This window comes from Clinocottus analis, unplaced genomic scaffold (genome assembly GCF_023055335.1).
Source record: "Clinocottus analis isolate CAN_PGR_092001 unplaced genomic scaffold, fCliAna1.0.p SCAF_12, whole genome shotgun sequence".
Classification (NCBI taxonomy): Eukaryota; Metazoa; Chordata; class Actinopteri; order Perciformes; family Cottidae; genus Clinocottus; species Clinocottus analis.
The window spans coordinates 6,699,169-6,714,101 of NW_027175843.1; the positions used below are offsets into that span (position 1 = coordinate 6,699,169).

Genomic DNA, 14,933 nt, shown 5'->3' on the forward strand with positions numbered 1-14,933 from the left:
AAAACATAGCACACACAAGGACATAAATGTGACAGAGACAGTCAGCCTCCATGTCTGCGTGGTCACGCAAGTTTCAGTGATTCCCTGGAATCTCCACACTGAAATAGTTTTGTATAAATACCATGTGTGTGCTCCTGTGTCTTGTGTGTGTGCATTCTCACGATTGAAAGACGAAAAAATGGTTTAATCTGTCCATGTCCTCCCACGTCGTCCCACATTTGAAATACTTGTGGTGTGCACCTGTCTTAGATTAAACTGACGGATTTGAGTTCATTTCTCAAAAAGTGGCCCCAACTTCACCCTGATCCCCCCACCTCTTTCACTAATTCTGCAGAGCTGTTACATTACCACCACCACCACCACCCCCCCCACCTTGGTGTCTCCCTCCAGGCCGGCCCGCGTTGTCCCCGCTGACAGGGAAGCCCAGCTCTGACAGGCTGGTACAGGTGTCAGGAACCAAGCGGACAGATGGCAGGGGCCAAAGGCGAACAAACAACAAGGGTGCACTTCTTTTCTCATCTTCTGGTTGGCTGGGCAGCCCCCCATCCCCAACACACACACACACACACACACACACACACACACACACACACACACACACACACACCTTGTCTTTTCCCCGCCCTTACCCATGTGACCACAGGCCGGGGCCTTCAGATAGCAGGGCAGGAACACTCAGTGCCTCAACTTCTACACTTTTCTAATGGACGTTCCAGAGATAAGTCTTCCATTTGATGTCCTGTCTGATTTACATATCACGTCTTTACATCATGTAAACTTCTGCATGCGGTATCTTGAGGAGCTGTCATAGGAAGTGATGCTGAACGAACCTTAAACCATTTTTAAATTGAGGAAAAAGATGCCCCAAGGATCGACTGTCTGGTAAATGCAAAAAGCATCCATAGCAGTGTCTGCCTAGCAGCCAATTCCCAAAACAAGAATTTACAGATTACAGCTCGAAGTGATTTATTTCAAAGCCGCTTCTTTTATTTTATTTCAAGACTAACCATATCCGAAACCTTAACCCTGAGTTTTACGGTGAGGCTGCTTTGTTCTCGTTCCTTCCTGCCGCACGGCGCCACAAAGCGGGATGTTTTTTTCCATAAAGAAACGTCTTCGCTTCAGAGAATTCACTTACAAGCATTCAAAGTGAGGTTTGATTATGAATCTGTCTGTTTTTTTATTTAAAGAAACGCTTGACAAGGTGTATCTGTTGTTAATGATCACAAATGCCAAGAGATATGGCTTGTGAATTCAATTTAACAAATGATTAAAGTCCATCCTCACCAGGAAGGTTATGAATATGTATTTTATGAATCATAAATAAAATGGGTAAAAGAAAACGTCAGTTTTTTGGAGCGGGATAAGTGCACAGAATGGAAAGACTGAAAAGACTGAGGTAATGGGGAAAGTCACTGTTATGTTTGCTTCTGCCAAGGTCAGCCTTGAAATCATAAGAGGTTCAGATTCACTTGTTTCCAGTGCAGAATCACTGGTGTGTGTTTCTAAAAAATAAGAGAAAATGTCGATATCTTGTAACAACAAAGTCCGAATTATCAATTCAACTCAGTTCAGCAATTATCTTGCTCCATTTGCAGATTTTCTGTGATTGGTGAGAAAAAAATGGATTTTCATGCACTATTTAATTTCGAGATATTCATCCAAAATACACATTAAGGTTTTTATCTTACTAATTTGTCTCTTTGCATCTGTAAATTTCTCCTAAATTCACCAAAATGTGGCATTAGATTATGCTTAATTTGCATATAAAATAACATTTCAGAAAACTTGAGTCTTAATGTACACTAAGGAAGTATTATGGTGATATCAAGTAGTTATTTTTTTCTACCATATTCACCTGAAGTGTCTTTAGTCTGTAAGGAATTTTATAAAACATGTTTTTGAAGGACATTAGTTGGTTCTCAGACTCTGACACTTCAGTAGAACTATCAGACAGCAAACGTTCCAGTTTCACTCCTCTCTATATCCAGGAGGTTTTTTTGTTCATATACCATTCAGAGCCTGATTTATATCAGGTATTCTTCCACAAAACATGGAGAACATGATTTATTTTGGCAGTATTTTCTGATTTATTGAGTTATATGCAAATTAGCACATATTTAAAAAGACAACGCCTCATTTGTGCATTTTTACCTAACATTTCAGAAAACTTGTGATACAAAAAAGAACTGTCTCAATGTAAGTAATAAACTGGAGAAGTTTCATGGTGATAATTTCTTAGTTCATCGTGTTACCCTATTCGACCTCCTGTCGTGTCTCTGACAGTACCCGCGCCTCGTCTTCTCTGAACTCCACTTGCTCTCTCTCTCTCTCTCTCTCTCTCTCTCTCTCTCTCTCTCTCTCTCTCTCTCTCTCTCTCTCTGTCTCTGTCTCTCTTCATACCTTCACCCCCCGCTCTGCCAGGACTTTTGTTATGAGCCCTGGTGTGTGTTTTTCTTAGTGTCTCGGTCAGTTTCAAGTGTTCCTCTCCTCCACTACCGTTCAACAGCTCCCCTTTCACCAACACTGAAAGGAATGCAAACACACATCAAAAGAGGCCCTCTCGTTTTGAAGACTTCCAGGCTTTGCTCTTCTTTCCTTCTTCCTTCCTATCTTACAGTCATTGTTATCCAAATGCTGGTAGGATATATTTTCCTGGCAGCACACACATACACACACACACACACACACACATTTACATGGGTGCACACAGTGAATTTGCACATACACAATAACGGGCTCACCAACTGCTGTCCCACACTCTGCTCACTTGGCAGACACAGTATAGGTGAGGTCTCCTGCCTCTCCGCCACCTGCAGACCTCTCTACTCAGGTTTCTGATGGAGGAACGCGTGCAGCGTAACATAACAACCATCAAAAGCCTAACTTTGATTTGGCTTCACGCGCGTCGTGATGTTGACGTGGTATTTTCAAATACTGATTCAGAATTTTTCGGGCTGCTTTTAGTATTTGTGAGTATTGTATCGATCTAGTATTGTATAGTTTTTCTCGGAATACGTAAAGGAGGACAGAACGACTCCAATGACTTATCACACTTAAGGCTAACTTAAGGAACTCCAAGAGACTCTCCACCCTTCCTGAGGAGCCAGGAGAGGTGTTGGTGGTGACTCCACACTGGCTTCTTGTTTCAGTGTGCATCAGCTATACCTTCACTATACCCAGATCCAGAGAACTCCTTCCATAATTCATACAAAACACAGCTGTTTCTCCCTCAAACCACCTTGGGGAAGGTCACTCTCTCTTGTAGTCTGCGACAGTTTCATGAGAAACCTTCAATTTAACTCACCAACTGTTCTCTCCATGAGAGCTCACCAAAGACTCTTTTCTTTAGTTAACGCCGTCAAATGGAACTCATTTCATTTTTCCCTCAAACTGTTCCAAAATATGTAATATAAAGTTAAGCCAGCAATGCTGTTCAGCTCCCAGCTAAACATGAAGCAATGCAGTCCAGTTTCCAGCAGCCAGCGACTTTAGTTCATAAACCACACTCTAAAAAATTGACTTTTGGTTTACCACATTTGAAACTGTCTTCCTGCCAACTCGATTCGTTTCAACTGCTTGATTTCTGCATTCTTTTGGGTCAGGATGAAGAGAAAAAATATTAACACGCCCTTCGGGTCATATTGAGGTGAACTTATAGAGTAAGGTCAAATTGGTCTGCCGTTTCTCTTCACCTATACATTATGATTTATGTTACAGCACTCATACATTGAGCTTAATCCCAGAAGTTTACCAAATGTGCTTTGTAGAACCTTTCGATTTTTTTTGCCAAAATCCAGTTATTAAAGAAGTAATAAACATTTAAATAAAATCAACATTTTGTGATAGTAAAAAACAAAGAAATGAAACGAAACTCACCACGAATTATTACCCAACTATGCAGTCCCCCTAAGATCTACGTAGCGTTTAAGCATCTTTCTGCTAGTGTTTGGGGGTTTTACAGCCCACAAGGCAGCTGTTGTCACCGAAAAAGCACTTGAAACCCACAATGCACTACCTGCACAGCACCAAATGGCAGACAAAGTCAGCACACAAACATACACAATACATAACGGTGAGTGCAGTACGGGCTCTGTGTACACTAACAGCTTGACGGAGGAGCAGCAGGAGAAGTGGTTTAGCAAAGATTGAGCTGAATGCTTGAAAGTTAAAAGGTAAGTTATTGTATGTACAGCTTGTTCCCGACGACCCCAAGTGGCCAAGTAGTGATTTTAGGTTTGAAAACAAAACATGAATTAAATATTTAAGAAAGAATATTAATGTAAAATTACACTATTTGACTGCTATATTTGTGGTTCTTCCAGAAAACACAAACTTTCACCCTGATATGTGTTTACCTTTGCACTTTCAAAAACATTTTCAAATAAAGAATATCCAGCAGCATTTTTATGACACAATCGCAATTCTTATCAGACTGAGAATCTGCACGTCGACAGACGATACACCGCATCGGACAGAGAGTTTTCAGAGACTTGTGGGGGAAGACAAGTCAGGACTGGGACAGAGCACATTCTCCACGAGTGAATCACTCTTTAGAGAAACGTCTCCCTGTGAGGATTTGAAGCTCAGGTCTTAAAGGTCATGAAGTAGATGTGAGAGGTCTGACAGCAACACATTAGCCATTAGTCTGATTCAGAGGTTGAAACAACATCCCTACAGGCAGTTGCACACGTATTTATTCAGGTCACTCAAGCGGGAAGCAAAGTATTGCCATAATATGCTTTTCTCAAACCAGGGTGCAGGTTTTCTATAGGCAGGCTGTTTAAGTGCTTTACATGGCTCAGTAACTGAGGACATTAGAAAGGAAGGGACATTTAAACTCTCGTAAGGGATTTGATTCAAAATCAAAATAGTTGATCAGATTGACCTAAAAGCTGGATTGTTCATACATGTCAATCTTGTTTTTAATCATGTAAATTAAGGCCTTTCAAAAATAGATCTTCTCCATTGACCATTCCACACAAACTCAAATCCCTTACCAAAACCCAATCATCCAGTGAATTACAGAAGATGGAGAGTAATGAGCAGCTTACAACTGATGTAATATGAAAGGCATCTAAAACAGGAGAGAAAAGCCCTGTGGATGAGTTCTTACCCCACCCCTGAACCTGACCTTTCCTGCTAGTAAAGGCAATATCCTGTGGTTGATCTCTTCGTCTCCCTCAACCAACAGAAAACAGATGTGGAGTTCAGGGCCTGCACACAGTTCAGGCAGGAAGGAATCTATATAAATGCAATTTTCTATGCAAAAAAAATGAAAACAGGTAAAAAAAAATAAAAAAAAGTCATTTATTTTTAACTTTGTCTTTGAACATTTCAGATTCTAAACTATTTAACAAAGTTTAAAACTGTGATGTTTTTATTGCTGACATGTCACAGCTGAATGGACACTAAACTGACACATGTAATGAAGGTGTGTGTGGTGTGTAAAAGTCACAGCTGTCACTGGTGCCACATTGCACGCTGTGAGTCGAGCCAGCTTCCTCTCTGAAGCATTTGAACTGGGCCGTTCAACCTAAACGTGTTGTGTTATCACTCACTCTTTGACTGCTTCAGCTGTCAATAACCTTGCAACTACTTAAGCCAAGCTGTCTTTGTTTGTGTGCGTGTGTGTGTGTGTGTGTGTGTGTGTGTGTGTGTGTGTGTGTGTGTGTGTGTGTTCTGCCACAGAACCACAGCGGATATGCCTATAAGTCACTGAGTAAAGATTTGGCCAAATCAAAGTTGGCATTTGTTGCTCTCGGGTTTCGCGCGGTGCGACTTCCACATTGTTGCGGTGGATTCAGCACTCCAGGAGAAGTGCTTGTGATCGTTGACAGTCTGTGGTTGTGCATTGCTGAGCCCATACAAGCCAGCTGCTCTTACGCCCAAGTCGGATCTCAGGCGTTTGGTGCCGGGAGGGGGACTCCCCTTGAAGTTGGGGGTTGTCAGTGTATGTGTGTGTGTTAGTGTTGGGCCAGGACCTGCCATTAGCAGCTGTCAGAGCGCGTCACCAGGTGAGATCCTGTGGTAATTACTGGCTGTGTATCTTTTTCTCACCATTTCAGGCCGTTGCTCACACTAAGCCTGCTGTAATATTAAATTACTACTTCATGGTCCTGCTGTAAATGAGAGCAACTCAATCCAGTGTTTGGTTGTGTTGGCGGTTGATCGTGTTCAAGAAAAGCAAGAGGGGGCAGCAGTGAGGTTTTTATCCAGCTGAGATTCAACAAAGTAACAAGTCTGTCTCACTCCTTGATCGATGAACCGACTGCAGGAGGACAAAGAAAAGGAGCTTTGACCCTGTTTGCATTGTTAGTGAGGATGGAGCACATTCATACGTTTCACATATCATAGGGGAAGTCCATTGCATTATTACTAAATTTCACTTACATAATTCAAGCTCAAACGCTGATTTTTAACGTGATCATGATGTGTTTTAATGTTGTCTTGTAAAATGTAGTTTTGGTTGTAGTGTTTTAGTCGCAACCTGAACAAAAGGAAGTTTAAGGCACGTCCGCTGTAGCTTCACTTTTTAGATTTGGAGGCTGGTAAAATCTGCAGGTTTTGATTGATCTAGTTTAGTGAGTCAGTATTCGACCACATGTACACCATTGTAATATTGTTGCCTAAACGTGCAACTTTCAAACTTCCCTCCCGTTTGTCCAGTAATGTGAGCTTTACTGCTTTGCGTGCAGCCTTCCAAACTTAGAAACAGAATGATAAGTATAATGTTGATTTTCTGCTGTCCTCATCACCTTTCCTTTTCCTGGAATGCCTTGCTAAGCTACGACCACCTGTTGACGCCGCTGAGTTCAGTCTGAGAGCAGCCTCACATTACCGACCCTCGCATGTGAAACAGCCCGAGCGCAAAAAGACGGCCCAGCACGTAACCGGTGCGGTTTTCATGCCACTTTCCCTCTAATGAGCTGATTACAAAACATGAGCGAACCTCCTTTTGGCCCGGGGCCTGAGAAAGAGGCAGAGGGAGAGAGAGAGAGAGAACGAGAGATGGAAAGAGAGGAGATGATGATGGCCGCAACAGACGTGTTGTGAGGGTTACGGGGCTCGTTGGTAAAGACAACCACATGTCTCTATATCCAAGCTCAACTCCGTCTCTCCGTCTCTTGTCTCCGGCTTCTATCTGAGAGGAGACTGTGGCCTGGCACTGAGTCAGCACAATTTTGGAATCTAATATCTCCCATCATGTGGAAACGTAAGAAAGGAAGCCCAGCCGCCCTTGCCCTTGAGGCTGCGTTGACTTTGTAGCTATGGGAGGGCCTAGCGTAAATCATAACTCCTTACCCTCTCCCCTCCCAACACAAACCCTCAGAGTTAGGCGCACAAACAGATCCCGCCTCCCTCCTCTCTCTCATTTATTTCTGTGCTGGCTGCATGTTTTTGTCAGTGGCCTCAGCACAGACCCGGCCTCTGCATCAGATTAAGGCCCGCGGCAAACATCGCAGACAATATGCCATTGTCTGCGGGCCTGTGTTACTCTATCTCCAGAGCTCACAGTCGCATTGCAGAGCCTGTTGGGGTGTTTGATGAGGAAGGGTTAATGATACAGTAAGGGGGTGGGGGCGGGGACTTGTGATTCTTCTCAGTACAGTCTGCTAACAGCTGATCAGCTTTTTACAACCGCCAGCCAGGCAGTTCATTTAAGTCACCTTCAGTCTTAGTCACTTTCATTCATTTTGTTAAAGAGCATGAAACATTCAAACTCACAGGATGCTGGGCAACTGTAGGCGGATCATGTACGCCTGCTGTAAAGTAAGAAAACACACTATTCTATTGTGCATATATATATTATTTTTATTTCATCTGTCCTCCCTGTTCTTGTATTTCATTTTATTTTGTGTCTTTAGTTTATTCCATTTGTTGTCTTTAAAGTGTTGGGCACTACTCTGACAACAAATTTCCCCTTCTATCTATCTATCTATCTATCTATCTATCTATCTATCTATCTATCCATCTATCCATCTATCTATCTATCTATCTATCTATACAATGCAAACATGAAGGAGTCAATACAAACAAAGATGGCTTCATGTGACAGGAGCACACCCTGTTTTCTGGTTTTTGCTTCACATCTGACTGGAATTAGTTTTTCCCAACTTGAAACTAGAAAGTTATTTAAAAGATGAGTCAGACTGAAGTTTGATTGAGTTACGTCTAAAAGACTGAAAGGTGCAGGTTCTGAGAGATTGGCCATCCAGTAATGATCCTATGTATGCTGATCCTGGGCCAACAGGATCAACACAAACTACAGATTCCAAACTACTATTCAGCTTAAATAAGGAAAGAAAATCAATCATATCATAACTGTTTGCTCTGTTTACTTGATTGAGCTTGCTATCATAGTAAAGAGGTGCAAAATAGAGCATGATTTTAATTTAGGACAGAAAAAACGTATGTGTCTTTGTTATTTATTCAAATCATTTATATTAATTATTTATTCATGCAGGTGGATCTTATGATTTTATTTATTGTTTCATTGTTTTACCTGAAGAGGATGTTTGCTAAAACAAGATATGTGTGCTATCAAATAAACTGAATCTGTGATTTTGGTCGTGATAATTGTGATATGAAACTTTGTCAAAGCAAAAGAGTAAACTAAGTAGAGCTGCAACCCGCTCTTGTCTCCATTATCAATAAACCTGTCAAGTATTTTCTTGACCAATCAATTATTAGTTTGGTCTATTAAATAAAAGAAAATGGTGAAACGTTGACTATGGTGACGACGGAATATCAGCAAAGATTGTTAAAACAGCTGCAACATGAATCTACTAATAAATGAAGCTCTACAACTGTGAGAAGTGATGTGTAAAAAGACGAGTTAGGGTTAAAAAAAAAAAAAACCTGTCCCTTTCCATTGTGTGTGGAGTTTATCTTGTGTTGAGATAATGAAATTAGCTTCTCCCCCCCTCTACAAATGAAGTGACCTCCTGTGACCTGGGCCGGGTTCCCCCTGAAGACCCCTGAGCCGCCACCGCCATTGTTCCTTTTGTAAGCCGATAGACAATGATGAGGTTCCTGCTGAAATGCTTTTGGGAAACTTGGTTTCCGATGAGTCAGTATGCGAGTCCGGGAGTGTGTGAAGAGTTCGGCCAGAATGCAACGGGAAGATCTCTGTGTGGCGTGCTGATGATGACACGTCATGCATCACACGGAGTACACTGTATACAAGACTCAATCTGCTTAAGCTCTCCTCCCTTTCGGAGATATTGGAGCCGGCTGAGGTGCTTGTGCTTCCTCTTCTTCTACAGATTGAGAAGTACAGAGGCTCCGGTTGTTATGACCCTGCTGCACGACTTGGAAGTACAGTTGTCCTGAGACAACCACTTTCCGCTGCAACTCCGCAGTGATTGATGAGGTCGATCGGCCTGTAATGAGCTTGTCAGTTATTTTACCGTACAGCCGTTAAAATAGCTTGTTAAATGCACATCGGGCTCTGTGCCCGTCGTGTGTTTTTAGGGGCCTTGCGGCACGAACGTGTTCTTTTGGCGGCAGCGGGACAATTCAGCGTGACCTCACTTTCTGTTCTGGGATTTGGAGTGCCCACTCATAGCTGCTGTAGTGTAAAGTGGGGAGGGAGGGCAAGTAGGGGGGTTGGAAAAGTGCAACCCCAACCCAGATATGATGTGAGCCTATTTAACCTCACACACTTGAGGGAGAATGAACAGGATGCCTCGAGGGGAGTGAAACAACGGACGCTAAAACAAGCGGGGATTGTCCGGCGCCGTCCCCCGTGCCAAAGGCAAAGGAGATGGGATTCAGTGAAGGGCTCTACAGATGAGTGTGAGCAGCCATCTCTCTCTCTTTCTCCAGCTCTTCCACTCCTCCCTCCGTCTGAAGTGGAGGCTGACTGTGAGAGATGGCTGTGGCATCGCCCGACACATAGCTGCCTTTTACAGCCCCCTAAATGGCCATTAAAGTCTCATCAATTGATCCCTGCACATGGGTCGGTTTCAAACCGCGACACACCCCTCCTCTGTGTGAAGGAGACACCACGACAGACCACAAAGTCCCGCTCTGATCACGGATTCTAAAATGATATTCAGATCCATGGCTTAGTATTTGTTAAAGTGAATTATTCAGTAAGAAACATCAAACATTTGCTGCTCACAGATTCTCAGTTGTGAATACTGATATGACTGCGGGAGAAAATATCTTTCCGGTTTCCTGCAAGACATTCTTGATAGAACTGAAGCAGAATTTCGCAGTTTTATTCATCCATATTTGATAAATCGGAATCAAAGAGCAACATTTGCCATTTCACACCTGCATGTGTTCGCCGCATGGCATTCTCACTCCCAACTCGACAAAGACCGGCGCTTCAAACCGTCACATCGACCGCTCTCGTGGCCAAGTTTCTGCTCCTTATTGCTCAACGTCTTTTCAAGATAAACATATAATTGAAGGAGTTTTTAGGTTTACTTTCCCAACAAAACTACGTGGTTATGGGTTCAAATAAGTGCTTGTGTTCAAATTGTTGCGTAAAATAACTGCTAATCTGTGACTTAACTGGCGTAACAGTTACGTCACAAAATGACGGTAATGTAAGTCAGCGTTGAGCTGGTTTCACAAGGGACACCATCAGCGGTCTCCTGGGTAAAACGTCCTGTGTTGGTTTGACCCATCCATCCTCATGAAGAAGACGGCTTTACTCTGGAGTTGGCTGAAGCGAAAGAGTGAGTAGGTTCCAGACGCTGACCGACGGGTTAATTCATCATGATACAAGCAGAGATTATCTTATTTCATCCTCAGTCGACCAGAATGCACTGCACTGCAGCCACAAGACATGTTGCAGCTTTTTCAGATTTAGAAAAACTTGTGATAACTATAGTTATACTACTCAACCACCTAGGAATCTATGTTTTAAAAAAAACACAAAAAAACTCCATTATTAACGTAAGAAATGAGCTAACTAAAACAAATGAGACAAAATGAGAAGAAGGGTGGCGCACTAACACAACCGACTGTCACCAAATATCCACAGAAACCACATGACAGCACACGTTGATGAGAAGACTTCCCTATTAGATTAATAATAAATAACTACAGTACGTCTAGGGGCAGGTTTACACAGTGGTATCAAGGGAAAAGGCCACATCTCCTCTTCATCTACAGCCACTAAACTCCAGTGCAAACATTTTTCAGCCGAACCACAGAGGCAACCACCCCGGGTTCTCTGCCGTCATGATGGGACGGGCTGCCAAACGGCTTCATGGGTTCAGCACACGGCGGCTCAGATCAGGGGAACGAGGGGTGCAGTGGGTCGGGGTCAAAGGTCTTCGCTCTTTCTTTTTTCTCCAACTTTTCTGGGTTTACTCAGCAGGAGTGGATGGTTGTGGTGTAGGGAGGAGGACGAGGAGGAGGAGGAGGAGGAGGAGGAGGAGGAGGGTGGTGGGGTGTGCTCCTCCCCCTCCTCAGAGTCACTCAGACTTCACCCTCTTCACCCGCTCCTCCAACCCTCCTCTCTGTCCCTGTACGCTAGACTTCATCGGTATTTGCTTTCAAAAAAGAGCTGTACCCCCCCAATCCCAACCCCCTCAACTCCTCCTCCTTGGCCTATACCCTTCCAACACACACACACACACACACACACACACACACGTTCACTCCTTTTCCAGTATTTGGTTCATTCAATTTTCTGCGGACTTCCAGAAAAGAAGCAAAAAAAGGGAGGCAGATCAATAAAGTGGGGCCTGTGCTCAGAGGCGGTGTGTGAAACGGGGCTAACGCAGCGGACATACAACAGAGCAGGGGCCGGGCTGTGGAGATGAAAGTGACATGGCCACTATGGGTCTCCCCCTGAACTGAGGCTGAATGAGCTGAATAGGCTCATCCATTCTTCGCTCCTTTCACTCTCCGTCGGCCCTAACTGTTGGAACTCTTCATTCCTCACAATGGCCAAATGCACTAAAACTTTTTCTTTTTTTTTCTCATGCAAATCACCTCGGCCCCGACCGGGGTTGTCATCATGTGAAGCGGAAAACACACATGAAGCGTATTCTGGGAGGATTTAAAATATATATATATATATATATATATATATATATATATATATATATACATATATATATATATATATATATATATATATATATATATATATATATATATATTTGAAACTTTTAAATTAACTTGAATTCTATCCTAACTCTCCTTTTTGAAAACATGCTCTTCTCAGTCTTAAACCCAAATCCTGTTTCAACTTTTTCCTCATCAGAAGGAAAAGAAAAAAGTCATCCAAGGAAAGAATTATTTGGGAAAAGCTTTAAGAAAACACTTTCTTTCTTCATTTATATGTAGGCCAAAAGAACTAACAGAAAAAAGTGGGACTCGAGAGTGCACACATGAGTTTGGAGATCATTAGCAGCGCTGTTAGATGGGAGGAAAAGCCAACAGCAAATATCGCTGCTTAAGGGCCCCACAAAGGCGTCAAGTGTTTGTTGACTGCTCAGGCTGCAGAGCAAACAGCAAACTTTGAATCTTTCAACAATAAGTACACATCTCCCACAGCCTGTCACAGGCCATGTCCCCACTGCTACTGCATTCCACACACGTTACGCCTGATCTGTGTGTTCCTTTGCTTTGTGGCATTAAGAGATTAAAACAAAGTGAAGGGCTCCAAACGCCTAATTGTTTTATTAGTTTTCCATTCAAGTCTCACAAAGGTGACGTGGTTTTCGTGATGCTTGAAAAGCGTTCCTCGTTATTATTTTCATAGCTTTTCATCTTTAGGTGGAACCCTACAGCAGAGTCTCTGTCTGGAGACTTGAGTGGAAAACAATTAGAACAAGTGTTGAACTATTAAAAGCTGAATGCGGGAGGGATCGGCGCCGAGCTTCTCGATCACATCTCCTCCCGTGATGGGTCAGGTTGCAGGAAGAAACATTTTTGGGATTCCTGTGTCAGATAAGTTCAAAGTGCAAATGAGATGTGGAGTAGCCACATTAAGCCCTCCGTCCGCCGCTGACACGCAGGGCGACAGGGGGAAAAAAGAAGAAGAAAGAAAAGAGAGAGAGAGAGAGAGAGAGAGAGAGAGAGAGAGAGAGAGAGAGAGAGAGAGAGAGAGAGAGAGAGAGGAAAAGGAGAGGAAGTCCAGCGGTAAAACACAGATAAATACACTCAAAGTGAAGATAAGAGCAGAGGAGCACACCGCGCAAAGCAAAGCGCTGCTGTCAGCATCACCGCAAAAGTGGCCTTACCTTTTTTGCAGCTTTCTCTCTCTCTTTTTTCACTCCGAAACCTCCCGAGGCTCTCGCGCTCCCTCTTTATATAGTTATATATATTTTTTTGTCCGAGAAAAACTTTGCCCTGGAGTCTGCTTCCCGTAAACTAGGACCGGGCTGGCAGACGAGCCTCCCCGGACTCCATGAACCGACTTAGAAACAATAACCAAAAGTTGTGGAGACGCTCAAAGTTCGGCCGGCATTACCACCACCTCTCCGTCCCGGAGAGACACTTCAGTGCGCGGCGCAAGTCGAGTCCAACTTTTTCTTACAATCCATCTTCTCCCGAGAGGTGCGCTGGCGCGTGCGTGCTTTTCGCGCTTTTCAGTAAACTAACATGATGCGTTCACGCGTTGTTGTCGTTGTAGGATTTTCTCTTTCCCTCTCTCGCTCGCTCGCGTAAAAGTTTGGAAGTAGAAAGCGGTTTGGCTTCACTCGACAGTTGTTGCAGAGACATGCGGTGGTGTTGAGATCTCCAGGCTGCTGATCTGTTTTCAATCCCCCCCTTTCTCTCTCTCTCTCTCTCTCTCTCTCTCTCTCTCTCTCTCTCTCTCTCTCTCCTCCCCCCTCTTTACATCCCCCCCCCCCTCTCTCTCACTCCCCTTGCTCCCTGGTGAGTTGGGCCATTTGCTGCACCAGATGGGCCGGGCTAACTCTATCCAGCAGTTGCAGACTGGTGGGGGTAAAACAAAAAGTTAGATGAAGTTTCATTTATTGTTCGATTCTTCTTTTTTTTCTGCTTCACACAAGTTGGCTCACACTTCACGGGAATGATCCCGCTTCGCGTTTGCATCCGTTGCACCGCTCCAGACAGGAAACGCTGCTGTTGACGCGAAGAGTTGCATGAAGATCTTTGTAGATTAAAAAAAAAAAAAAAAATAAGTGCCCGTGGAGCTCTAATTGTGTTGTTTTTCTTGAGTGATTGAGTGGGTGGACAGATCATCAAGGCTCTCTGAGACCAACAGAACCACCCAGCACATTCCCCAACAAGCACATCCAGACCTTATAGTTACAGCCCGTTGGTTTAAAAAAAACAATCTTCATAATTCACGCTTTGTTTATTCCCATGCTTTCTCATCATGTGATGTGGACAAACAGCATTTATGATGCCATTCATCTAGATTTCATCCAGAGCAACCCTGTTCGTGCCACGCTGTGCATTTATATGCTCGTTTTTTGTTGTTTTAAATTCATTGTTATTTTGAAAGGAGAGTGGAGTAAAGAGAGGTCCTAAAATGAACCTCACTGCTTTATTCTGTCGTTCCAACTTCTCACGACGTTGTCAATCAATGTGTTTCTAATAACTTCATATCATTGTTTTCTGTGTTTGTTTTAAAACATTGTATTTGATTGTAATGTATTGTGGGTCCTTGGGGACTCCAGTCAAAAGACCCTTTTGCAGCCTCAGCAGTTTCAATAGATGAAATAGAACAGACAGGCCACATGTTGCCATGGGTCCTTAAGCATCTCACCCTGTCAGGGTGGGCCGGCCTGTCCGTCTTCTGGAGGAGACTGATCCTCATGTGCTAATATGCTAATCACCCTCATTTTTCACCTTATTTTGTTTTTATTTTTTCACACCTGTATGATATTGAAATAGTTCATTCCACATGACACAAAATAGATGAATCATTGCTGCACGACGCACACTAAACATCATTTGTATGGAAAAGCAATGGCAGGAATACATCA

At 43.3% G+C, this 14,933-nt stretch overlaps 1 protein-coding gene across 1 annotated transcript in view; it reads right to left on the reverse strand.

Moving 5' to 3' along the window:
* Nucleotides 1-13,671, reverse strand: part of gli2a (GLI family zinc finger 2a) — a 76,948-nt gene extending 63,277 nt beyond the window's left edge. The window contains exon 1 of the mRNA XM_068573077.1: nucleotides 13,218-13,671. The gene's annotated coding sequence lies outside the window, so the exon portion shown is untranslated. The remainder of the gene's footprint in view (nucleotides 1-13,217) is intronic.
* Nucleotides 13,672-14,933: the final 1,262 nt, after the last annotated feature.